We start from the raw sequence: 12,156 nt of genomic DNA, 5'->3' as shown, positions 1-12,156 counted from the left end.
CAGACAATGGCACTGTATACCAGTAGTAAAAATTGTGGGTGCACGTAACCACAATATATTCTTTGAATTACCAGTCAGAAACTGGCACTATATGGCAGTAGCAAGAAATGAGGGTATTTGTATTCCCAATATATTCTTTGAATTCCCAGTCAGACAATGGCACTGTATACCAGTAGTAAAAATTGTGGGTGCACGTAACCACAATATATTCTTTGAATTACCAGTCAGAAACTGGCACTATATGGCAGTAGCAAGAAATGAGGGTATTTGTATTCCCAATATATTCTTTGAATTCCCAGTCAGACAATGGCACTGTATACCAGTAGTAAAAATTGTGGGTGTATATAGCCCCAATTCTATTGCTAGGGGACTTGCAGGGTATTTCTGGGGTGAAGGTGGGGGGGGCACACCGTTGGAACGGGTATCGGGGTATATATCGGGTATACGGGAATACACTGACAGTGTATTCCATTCAGGATCCTGGGAAAGCTGGGTTGCGGCGATTGAGCCCGTTAGTGCCACGTTACACTGACAAGCTTCTCCCTGGAATTTAGCTCTTACAAGAGCTGTTGTGGTTGTCTTCTCCTTCCTATCTAGCCTGTCCCTGCCTACCCAGAATCTAACCCCTAGCTAACTGGACGGAAACCTCCGTCCCCGGTGAATTGCAAGCTCAGAATGACGCGAAGCTGGGCGGCGCTGTTCTTTTAAATTAGAGGTCACATGTTTTCGGCAGCCAATGGGTTTTGCCTACTTTTTTCAACGTCACCGGTGTCGTAGTTCCTGTCCCTGAGGGGAATCGAGTAATGGCGCACTTTACCACGCGGTGTTCGATTCGATTCGAACATGCCGAACAGCCTAATATCCGATCGAACATGAGTTCGATAGAACACTGTTCGCTCATCTCTAGTGGCCAGTGCTCTATTGCATAGAGCTGAAGATGCTGACATGTGGCAGTACAAAACTGCAAACTATGGGCTCCACTATGAAAATTCACTAGGAGTGATATTTTAAAAGTTTGCAATAGTGATAATATATAAAGATACTAACATGCAAATGTTACTGATTGTTTTTTACACAGAGATTTAGTTCCTATGGCACAGTTCCAATGATATCAGTGATACACAGATACCATTCATGGCAGTTTTTATTTTGAGTATGGAGAAGGAACACGCATTCACACCTTGTACCTACCCTTCTGCATGAGAATAATTTCAGGTAATAGAGATATATTTCAGTATTTTTGAGAATAATAATAATCTAATATACTCTAATATAACCTAATCACTGAAGGTGAATCCACACATTGCCTTGTTATACTGGTAATTTATGATGTCAACAGTCTACACTCTAAAGCACATACATAATGAATGTAATAACAATATTTGCTCACTCTACCAGTTTTTACATTTATTGTAATTATTATTCCTGAACGGTTAACCCTGAAGCAGTTCTCTATTCTTGCTGTTGACAACTGTCCTGAGTTTACCTTTGCTTACATACCTTAGAGGGAAAAAGATGGTAAATATTTCCAGAAATTCCTGCTAATTGTCTACTAATTGGAAATTTATGTTCTTTGTACCAATTTTGTTTATTAAGGTTGGGGCTTTGCAGAAAAATACGTGCAGTGGAAATGCTGCAATTTTCAAAACTATCACGGTTTTGGAAATCGCAGCATGTCAATTATGTCTACGGAAACACTGCTAGTTTTCCTATACAGTAGGTACAATTGAAGCAGAGAGTGCGCAGAGGAAACCACTGCAAACTTTCTGTAAAAAGCGATGCATTGCAGAAAAAGAACCATGATGCACTTCCATCACAGTTTTTTCCACAGCGCTTTTTTGCTATGGCCCACTAGTTTGTGTGTGTAGTTCAGAATGACATTAACTAAATGTACATTAGTACAAGAACAGGAAATTAAATGCGGCTAATAAATGCAGTGCGTTTGGCTAATTAATAGCTAAACTATTACATGGGAAGGCTGATTAATATCAACTTTACTGTAGCGAGGGACGAGACCGCAGAATATAATAGTGTTTTGTGGTTGAGCTCGAAACTTTTGGAAATTTTTTATTTAACCTAGTTTTATCCAAATTGGTTTGCTCAACCCTAGTCACAATAAAATTCTAGTTGTCAGACTTCTATGCTATCCTCCAGACAGATGGTACGGCGCGGGAGGCAGGTCCACTTATGATCCCCTGCTCCTGGGCCTTCTGTTGTAATCTGTTTCAGCACAGTTAAGAGTTCTTTGCAGTGTATCAGTCCAGTTAGTACTTTGAGTTCCCTCTGGTTTGCTATGAGCTAACATTATTTGCTCCTTGATTGACAACTTGCCTTTCGATCTTATCTGGGGCGGATTCTGGACTTCCCATATACAGCCCATTAGTCTACTCTTGGGTGCCACTTTAGAGCATGCTACTGTTTACTGTTTTTCTGATTATCTATATTCTGACCTTGGCTTTTCCCTCTTCACCATTCTTCTGATTCTGACTTTGTTGCGCATTTGGTTCTGAGCCCTTGGCTAGTTTGACCCCCATTTTTTTGTTTGTCTTGTCTGCGTTCAGTGTTCACTTATTATAGGAATGGACTGTCACCCAGGTGTCCTCTACTGTGTAGGGTAGTTGAGGCAAGTAAGTAGGGACTTTGGGGAAAGTAGTATCAGGGCTCACTGTCTCCATCCTTCCCCTTCCACCAGGGCTCCAGCACCACCTACTAGGGAATTGCTTAACAGGCAATTCCCTAACAAAATGCCAGTGTTATGACCCGGTCTCTGCGGTCTCAGCCTGTTAGGTTCAGGCGTAGAGTGTCTGCGCATGGATCATCTGAAGCACTGAAGGGGTATGTTCACACTAGGCATGCTGTTTCTGCAGTAGCACTCAAGCATGGATCACATGATGAGTTGTCTTGTGGATCAGTGCTTGGTGTGTCTTGGCCTCTGAAGGGGTTAAGTTCTCTGCAGTGCTGAGGGATTACAGGCTGTGGGCGGTTCTAAATCCTACTCTTTCCTATTTAAATCCGCTGTGCATGCTGTCTGATGCCGGTCTTAATCTTCATGTTTTTTCCTATCCCTTTGTATTGTATCAGTGTTTCTGTGTTTCATGTTTATTTTCTGCACTTTACTTTGTGTTCCTCATATTCACCATTAGTCCAGTCGGACACCTGTGGGGGGCTTTTTCTGTATCTTTTCTCTCCTTCATAAATGTGGAACTAGTCAGGGGTTTCTGTGTCACTTTTAGGCTAGTTATTTCTCCAGCTGTGTCCGCGCCCACTCAGGCAAGTTAGTCGGGCCCCCGGCTACTTCTAGTGTGCTAGGCAGGGTATGGGAGTATGACACACTAGGTATTCCAAACTGCTCATTACTCTTGTTTTTTTGTTTTTTATTTTATGTTTTCTATTTAAACTTGACTGAGAGGTTTTCAGTCAGGGGCCAGTCCATGATCAGCGATCCCCAGACCATAACAGCCAGACTTTCTGGAAATAGTAACACAATTGAGGCCACTGATTTCTTTTAAACTGAAGTGGTAACAGCACACAGACTCATGCAAGGCTCACTGAGCAATGACACATTTGTGCCAGTTTGCAGCTGTTCCCTAATTTTGTGACTATTTGGGATTATAAGGGAAGTAATAGCGTAAGCATCCTTAGTAGCACAATCAACACAAAACTAACCGTTACCACCAACCATTGTGCCTGCCACAGAGCAGTGTTTGCAATTTCATACAAATGTACCAGACAGTAAATTGGTCATATATTGATGTCTCATTTGATCAAAGGAGCTTTCTGCAAACAGAGGTTAACTTGTTTGCATATCTTACCCATAAGAACCCATTCTGAAAAACCTTGACATTGATACTAGCCTTAAAACTTAAGTGTGTGTGATGGTTCTCAAAAGGTTGATTAAAAAGTACTGTTCTCTACTCTTCCAATAATAAGAGTGGTTTAGAAACATAACCTAACTTAGTTGTACATTTTACCTATATGAAACCATGTTGCAACAACTTGGCCTGGGACTTAGTATTTCACTTAAATTTCGTGGAGAAGATTTCTTAATAGTGTCAAAGTTTTAGTGCAAATTTAGACTAGACACTCTTAAAATGCACTGGATTTATCAAAGTGTCTAATACTGTTTGATAAATCCTGCATGCTGTCAGACTCTATAGTTTAACATTATACCACTTATTAGTTGACTTAGTAATTTCAGAGCATTTTTGGCACATCTTAAATCCTGTCCCTTTTGGACAATCCAAACACCATTCTTACAAGTTCAATAAGTGTCTAAAAAGTGTCTAATCTACATCAATGTGTGGCGGATTACTATAGTCAGACAGGTAATTAATGACCTGTGATTTTGGGAGAAGGATGGGGTGCAGCGACCAAGGGGTAGAACACCACTTCAGATCACATGACTCAGAGGTTGTAACATGATAGCTTATTGTTTGCAAAACAAATTGTACTTTGTGATGTTATCATTCAATATCCTGCGCAATGTACTGGGAAGCTGAAATACCAAATTGGCATCGTATTTGTAATATTTCATATCTTTTAAAAAACTTAAAACTTTACAAAATAGAAAAAAAATTGTGTCACTATTAGAGATGAGCGAACAGTGTCCTATCGAACTCATGTTCGATCGGATATTAGGCTGTTCGCCATGTTCGAATCGAATCGAACACCGCGTGGTAAAGTGCGCCATTACTCGATTCCCCTCCCACCTTCCCTGGCGCCTTTTTTGCTCCAATAACAGCGCAGGGTAGGTGGGACAGGAACTACGACACCGGTGACGTTGAAAAAAGTAGGAAAAACCCATTGGCTGCCGAAAACATGTGACCTCTGATTTAAATGAACAGCGACGCCCAGCTTCGCGTCATTCTGAGCTTGCAATTCACCGGGGACGGAGGTTTCCGTCCAGTTAGCTAGGGCTTAGATTCTGGGTAGGCAGGGACAGGCTAGGATAGGAAGGAGAAGACAACCAACAGCTCTTGTAAGAGCTAAATTCCAGGGAGAAGCTTGTCAGTGTAACGTGGCACTGACGGGCTCAATTGCCGCAACACAGCTTTCCCAGGATCCTGAATGGAATACACTGACAGTGTATTCCCGTATACCCTATATATACCCCCGATCCCCGTTCCAACGGTGTGCCCTCCCACCTTCACCCCAGAAATACACTGCAAGTCCCCTAGCAATAGAATTGGGGCTATATACACCCACTATGTTTGCCACTGCCATATAGTGCCATTGTCTGACTGGGAATTCAAAGAATATATTGGGGTTACAAATACCTTCAAGTCCTGCCACTGCCATATAGTGCCAGTTTCTGACTGGGAATGCAAAGAATATATTGGGGTTACAAATACACTCAAGTCCTGCCACTGCCATATAGTGCCAGTTTCTGACTGGGAATTCAAAGAATATATTGGGGTTACAAATACCCTCATTTCTTGCTACTGACATATAGTGCCAGTTTCTGACTGGGAATTCAAAGAATATATTGGTGTTACAAATACCTTCAAGTCCTGCCACTGCCATATAGTGCCAGTTTCTGACTGGGAATTCAAAGAATATATTGGGGTTACAAATACCCTCATTTCTTGCTACTGACATATAGTGCCAGTTTCTGACTGGGAATTCAGAGAATATATTGGTGTTACAAATACCTTCAAGTCCTGCCACTGTCATATAGTGCCATTGTCTGACTGGGAATTCAAAGAATATATTGGTGTTACAAATACAAGAAGCAAAGAACAGAAATAGAAGGCACTGCTCGCTCCAATAAGATAGGCAAAGATGGTAATCCACTGTTATTAATAAGTCCTTGAAAATCGGAAATACTTCTGACAAAAGGTGGTGCTCACAACCCTTAGAAACAACAGTTGTGCATATGAAAAAATAAAGAAGTATGGGTGGGCACTCACCAATCAGTAGACGGCACTTTTCTTCTTTATGTAAAATGAGCTTTATTTGAATATAATAAAACAAAACCTCAGGGAGGGAGAGATGACATAATTGGCAGAAAATACAGGCAACAGCCGTTTCGCGTTGTTAAACGCTTTTTCAAGCCTAATATGCATTTTACATAAAGAAGAAAAGTGCTGTCTACTGATTGGTGAGTGCCCACCCATACTTCTTTATTTTTTCATATCCACAATTGGTGTTACAAATACCTTCAAGTCCTGCCACTGCCATATAGTGCCAGTTTCTGACTGGGAATTCACAGAATATATTGGGGTTACAAATACCTTCAAGTCCTGCCACTGCCATATAGTGCCAGTTTCTGAGTGGAAATTCCCCAAATAATTTGGGGATTCATTCACCCTACATCTCAGGCTCTTGCCATATTCACCCAGGTTGTCAGTGCTGCACCAGCTCGTTCCCAGACAGCTCGGCCCGAAAAACACATTACCTATATAGAGGATTTGGACAATGAAGACAACATGTTCTAAATCTAATGTCTGCACCTTCTCCAGAATTAAAATGAAGGCAGCGTTTAACTTTCAAATAGCACTGCACAAAGGAAGATCTTATCAGCTTGTCTCATGACATGCTACTAAAAAGTGTCATTTGTGTATCTTAATGTAAATAAAGTTGTATAAGCTTTTTGGGTTTTAGGCACTGCCAAGTTATTTATTACCACCCGCTCCCTTATAATGATGATGACGCCAAAGTCACTGTGGGTGTTCAGAGCTCACAGCTTTGGTTGACATTTGTCTTGCTCTCTGTCGGTACCAGCTGTCTTTTTGGATACCGTAAAGTTATGTTGACTTTATTAACAGCTATAGAAGCTTTAGCCAGGTTGTGACGGTGTGTAACCCTAACAACACTAAGTGGGATACACATTAATAGTCAGTCTATGTACGCTAAATGTATCACTGAAGTAATTTTTTTCCCCTCTCCCCTAATATAAGAAAGGAACAGACATTAGACCTAGACCGGGGTTTGAGGCTTGTAAAAATCCAGTATTTGTTCTCCATGATGTGAAATATGTGTTAGACTCTTGAAAAGCAACCCAAGATGAAGTCAGCCATGTGTGCCAGTGTGTTACTTGGCATGCCTTTGCTGGCCCCAACTGTAAGGGTCACTCTCCATTTCCTCCATTTTCCACTCCCCTTCACACCATTTGTGGTGAAGCAATGGGATGCACTGAAGTGCACCCTCTAGCCTCGTGTGGGACAGGGACATCAGATGCCACTCCAACCCCCGCGTCTTCCTCCGCCAGCCAACGGTGCGAAGATGAGAGGAGTGTGCTCTGAATGTTTGCTGCCTAGCAGAGGCTAGTTCTCACTTACGAAAATGGCCCCACTTTGACCTGTATATCAGGCACAATGGTGTAGGTTTCAAAGAAACATGGCACCAACAAGTTGAAAACGTGGGCCATGCGTGGACCATGTTTGAGTCTGGCAAGCTCCAGATCTGCTACCAGGTTCCAGCCATTATCACAGGCGCAAAAATGCCAGGAAAAAAAATGCCATCTCAGTCAGGATGGCATCCCTGACCTCGGAGACACTGTGCTGTCTGTCCCCCAAGCTGATCAGCTTCAGCACGGCCTGCTGACATCTCCCCACACCAGTGTTACAGTGTTTGCCTCTAGTAGCTGGGATGGAGGTTGCAGCGTCGTAGGGTTTCAGTCTACTCCTGCCATGAATTTTGGCCTGGGAGAGGAGATAGGCCACCCCAGTTTGCACCCGGGGACCAGACTCCACCACATTCACCCTGCCTGTCATTAAAGATAAGCACTGCAGCATCCCTGACCACAGGCGCTTGTCCATGTGTCGGTGGTCAAGTGGACCTTGCCGCAAAGCGCAGAGCTCTAAGATCCCAAAGGAAGTAGGCAAGAGATGTGCAGTGCAGAAAAAAAGATGAGAAAATAAGTGTAGGCTGTAGAGCACAGAAGGATCGGAGAGGACAGAGCTAGTGTCAGCCAGGTATTCCCACAACATGCGCCTATACTTGTCCCTCCTGGTGACACTAGGCCCCTGAGTGGCAGTAATTTGTCCAGGGGGGCCATTAACGTGTTCCAGACCTAGGAATAAGTCTTCCAACAGGGTAGAGTTTTGCATGCCTTTGCTTCTACCCACTGTTTTTGCTGCTTAGCTTCCCTCCACATCTACACTGCTTTCGCCCCTAAACATCACCCCAGTTTATGCATCTGCTTCTACCCTGTTTTTTTGTTGAATTAGCTTCCCTCCACATCTACACTGCTTTCGCCCCTAAACATCACCCCAGTTTATGCCTTTGCTTATACCCTGTTTTTTTGTTGAATTAGCTTCCCTCCACATCTACACTGCTTTAGTCCCTAAACATCACCCCAGTTTATGCCTTTGCTTCTACCCAGGTTTTTTGTTGATTTAGCTTCCCTCTACATCTACACTGCTTTAGCCCCTAGACATCACCCCTGTCCATGTGGGGTCGGTGACCTCGTCATCCACCAACTCCTCTTCCAATTGCGCACTGCCCCCTTACTGCAAACCGCACATGACCACAGCTTGCCCTGATGGCAACTGTGTCTCATGATCCCCACTGAGGTCCAGACAAGTCGGTGGCGGGTCCAAAACCCCAAAATTGGAAGGAAATGGCGGATGCTGCAGTATTTCTAACACCTGTTCCTGGTGCTCAGGCCTGGTCTGTGTTGTACCCTGCACCCTGCTTAACGCAGCTGCCATATCCGGAGTTGTGATGAGCGCATGCTAATGTTTCGTGTCCAGTGCAATGGATGGGATTTCACATAAGTCTGCCACCCATGGCCACTCATGGTTGAGCAACTGAGGGAGTTGACTTTGACGAACCCGAGGGTTTTGGAGTTGGAACTACATCAAAGGTCTGTGCTGCTCACACACTCTGCTCAACACATGATATGTCTAGTGCCAGCAGTGTGGAGACGTCGCACAACAGCCGTTGTTCCAGCAGGTACAGGCATTGTAGGAGTGCATAGAGGCTAGCAGCGGCAACTATAGACTTTAAAAACTATCCGCACAAGCGCCACACTTTCACCAGTAGCTCAGGAACATTGGGGTACCTTTTTAAAAAGATTAGCAGCAATGAGTTAAAAACGTGGCCCAGGCATGGAATATGTTGCAGGCTGCCAAGCTACAGAGCCAATCCCAGGTTACGGCTATTATCACGCATGACAACATGCCTGGGCCCAGGTGCAGTGGCAAAAACCACATTGCCGTCTCATCGAGGATGGCATGACTCACTTTGTAGGCAGTGTGCTGTCTGGCCCCCAAGCTGATGAGCTTCAGCACGGCCCGCTGACGTCTCCCCACACCAGTGTTGCAGCGTTTCCAGCTCGTAGCTGGGGTCAATCTAACAGCGGAGGAGGGTGGTGTTTCAGCCCTCCTCCCAGGAATGTTGTGTGGGGAGACAAGTCAGGCCACCACATTTTGCGACCCGGTCCACACCTCAACTATATTCAACCACTGTGCCAAAATTGAAAGGTAGCGTCCCTGTCCTCATGCACTTGTCCATTCGTACCTGGTCACGTGGAACTTTAGGGCTAAGCGCTGAATTTAGGGACCACCTCATGTTTGGGGGAAAGTGCTGGTCTGGATGGCACAGTGCGGTGGCGCAGAAGACACTCTGCCCAAAAAGGGCAGAGTGTCCCCCAGCCGGGACTCCAACATCTCCTGGGCCAGATTTCTTGAGATGAGACCGTTGAAGCCTTGGGCATGTGGGTGGGTTGCGCTGTACTTTAGCATGAAATGAAAGGCCTGGGAGATGGGGAGTTGCTGGGAAGAGGCGCATGATGGCGCGGGCAAAAGGAGAAGTGGCAGGAAAAGGTGAGGATGAGGGTGAACACCCCAAAGTGTCAGAGGCAGATGTGGAGGTGTCCTGGCTGCTGGTCTGGACTGCAGCGCCAGCCCTGTCAACAGTGGGAGAGGCAGTGGCCGCAAGGCCAAATGACGATTATCCTGCGCTTGCTCTCACCCACTGAGCCCAGGGCTTGCCTTCCAAATGATGGCACCCGCAAGAGGTGGTGAGATTCCTCTCTGCAGATCTCCAACCCATCTTGGACTTGCAAATTGCACTAAATTTGTCATGTAACTGACATGTATATGATGAGACTATCCATTGTCTGTTCATTTTGGTGAAAGTCAGCCTGTCAGCTGACAGACAGCTGCGCTTGTCAGTGATGATGCCACCGGCTGCTTGTACCCCCAGTTTTTGCTGCTTAGCTTGCCTCCACATCCACACTGCTTTTGCCCCTACACATCACCCCTATCCATGCCTGTGCCTCTAGCCATAAGTCTGCCACCCATGGAAACTCATGGTGCAGAAAGTGAGGGAGCTGACTCTGAGGAACCCTTGGGTTTTGTAGCTGGTACTCCATCAAAGGTCTCTGCTGCTCACACACCCTGCTCAACATACGGTATCTAGGGTTAGAGCGTGTGGTGACCTTGCACAACAGTAGGTGCTTCAGGCAGATGTAGGCCTTGCTGGAGTGTATTGCGGCTAGCTCCAGGTACTGTAGACTTGGGAAAGTGGGTGTCCAAGTGCCGCACTTTCACCCTTAGCTCAGCTAATTTGGGGTATGTTTTTAAAAATCGTTGCACCACTACATTGAACACGTGGGCCAGGCATGGAACGTGTTGGAGGCTGGCAAGCTCCAGAGCCCTCCAACAAGACAAAAAAGCCTGGCCCCAGGGGCAGCGGGGATAAACAAATTGCCATCTCATCCAGGATGGCATCCCTGACCTCAGAGGCAGTGTGCTGTCCGTCCCCCAAGCTGATGAGCTTCAGCCCAGCCTGCTGATGTCTCCCCACACCAGTGTTGCAGTGTTTCCAGCTTGTAGCTGGGGTCAATCTAACAGTGGAGGAGGAGGGTGGTGTTTCAGCCCTCCTCCCAGGAATGTTGTGTGGGGAGACAAGTCAGTCCACCACATTTTGCGACCCGGTCCATGCCTCAAGTACATTCAATCACTGTGCCAAGATTGAAAGGTAGCGTCCCTGTCCGCATGCACTTGTCCATTCGTAGCTGGTCACGTGGATCTTTTGGGCAAAGCGCTGAACTTAGGGACCGCCTCATGTTTGGGGAAAGTGCTGGTGTGGACGGCACAGTGAGGTGGCGCAGTAGCCAGCAGGCCCAAAAAGGGCAGAGTGTCCACAAGCCGGGACCCCAACATCTCCTGGGCCAGAATTTTTGAGATGAGGCCGTTGAAGCCTTGGGCATGTGGGTGGGTTGTGCTGTACTTTAGCCTGGAATGAAAGGCCTGGGAGATGGGGAGTCGCATTGCAAAGTGTGTAAACCACACTCAGTTTGTCCTCGACCTATACATTTAGAAATTATCTCCCCCAGCGAGGAACGTGGCCTCGATGGGGGAATTTTTCTAAGGAAGCTAGAAAAGAGGGCATCTTGGGCCTTGCTGGCTCAGGTCTAGCTTCTGTCATGCAGCTGTCTTCTGCCTCTGGACATCCCTTTGCCTCTAGCCACCTTTTTCCCTGCTTAGCTTGCCTCCACATCCACACTGCTTTTGCCCCTAGACATCACCCCAGTCCATGCCTTAGCTTGTACCCCCAGTTTTTGCTGCTTAGCTTGCCTCCACATCCACACTGCTTTTGCCCCTAGACATCACCCCAGTCCATGCCTTAGCTTGTACCCCCAGTTTTTGCTGCTTAGCTTGCCTCCACATCCACACTGCTTTTGCCCCTAGATATCACCCCAGTCCATGCCTCTGCTTGTACCCCCAGTTTTTTCTGCTTAGCTTGCCTCCACATCCACACTGCTTTTGCCCCTAGACATCATCCCTATCCATGCCTCTGCCCCTAGCCATAACTCTGCCACCCCTGGAAACTCATGGTGCAGAAACTTTGGGAGCTGACTTTGAGGAACCCTTGGGTTTTGTAGATGGAACTCCATCAAAGGTCTGTGCAGCTCACACACCCTGCTCAAGATATGGTATTGTAGGGTTTCAGCGTGTGTGAATGACGGACAACAGCCTGTGTTTGGACAGATGTAGGCCTTGCTAGAGTGTTTTTAGGCTAGCAGCGACTCCTGTACACTTGCAAAAGTGGGCGCACAAGCGCCGCATTTTCAACAGTAGCTTCGGTACATTTGGGTATGTTTTCAAAAAACGTTGCACCACTAAGTTAGACGTGGGCCAAACATGGAACGTGTTGGAGGCTGGCAAGCTCCAGAGCCGCTACCAGGTTCCAGCCATTATCACA

This window comes from Leptodactylus fuscus, chromosome 1, assembly GCF_031893055.1.
Source record: "Leptodactylus fuscus isolate aLepFus1 chromosome 1, aLepFus1.hap2, whole genome shotgun sequence".
NCBI classification, from domain to species: domain Eukaryota; kingdom Metazoa; phylum Chordata; class Amphibia; order Anura; family Leptodactylidae; genus Leptodactylus; species Leptodactylus fuscus.
This window is presented reverse-complemented; position numbering follows the sequence as displayed.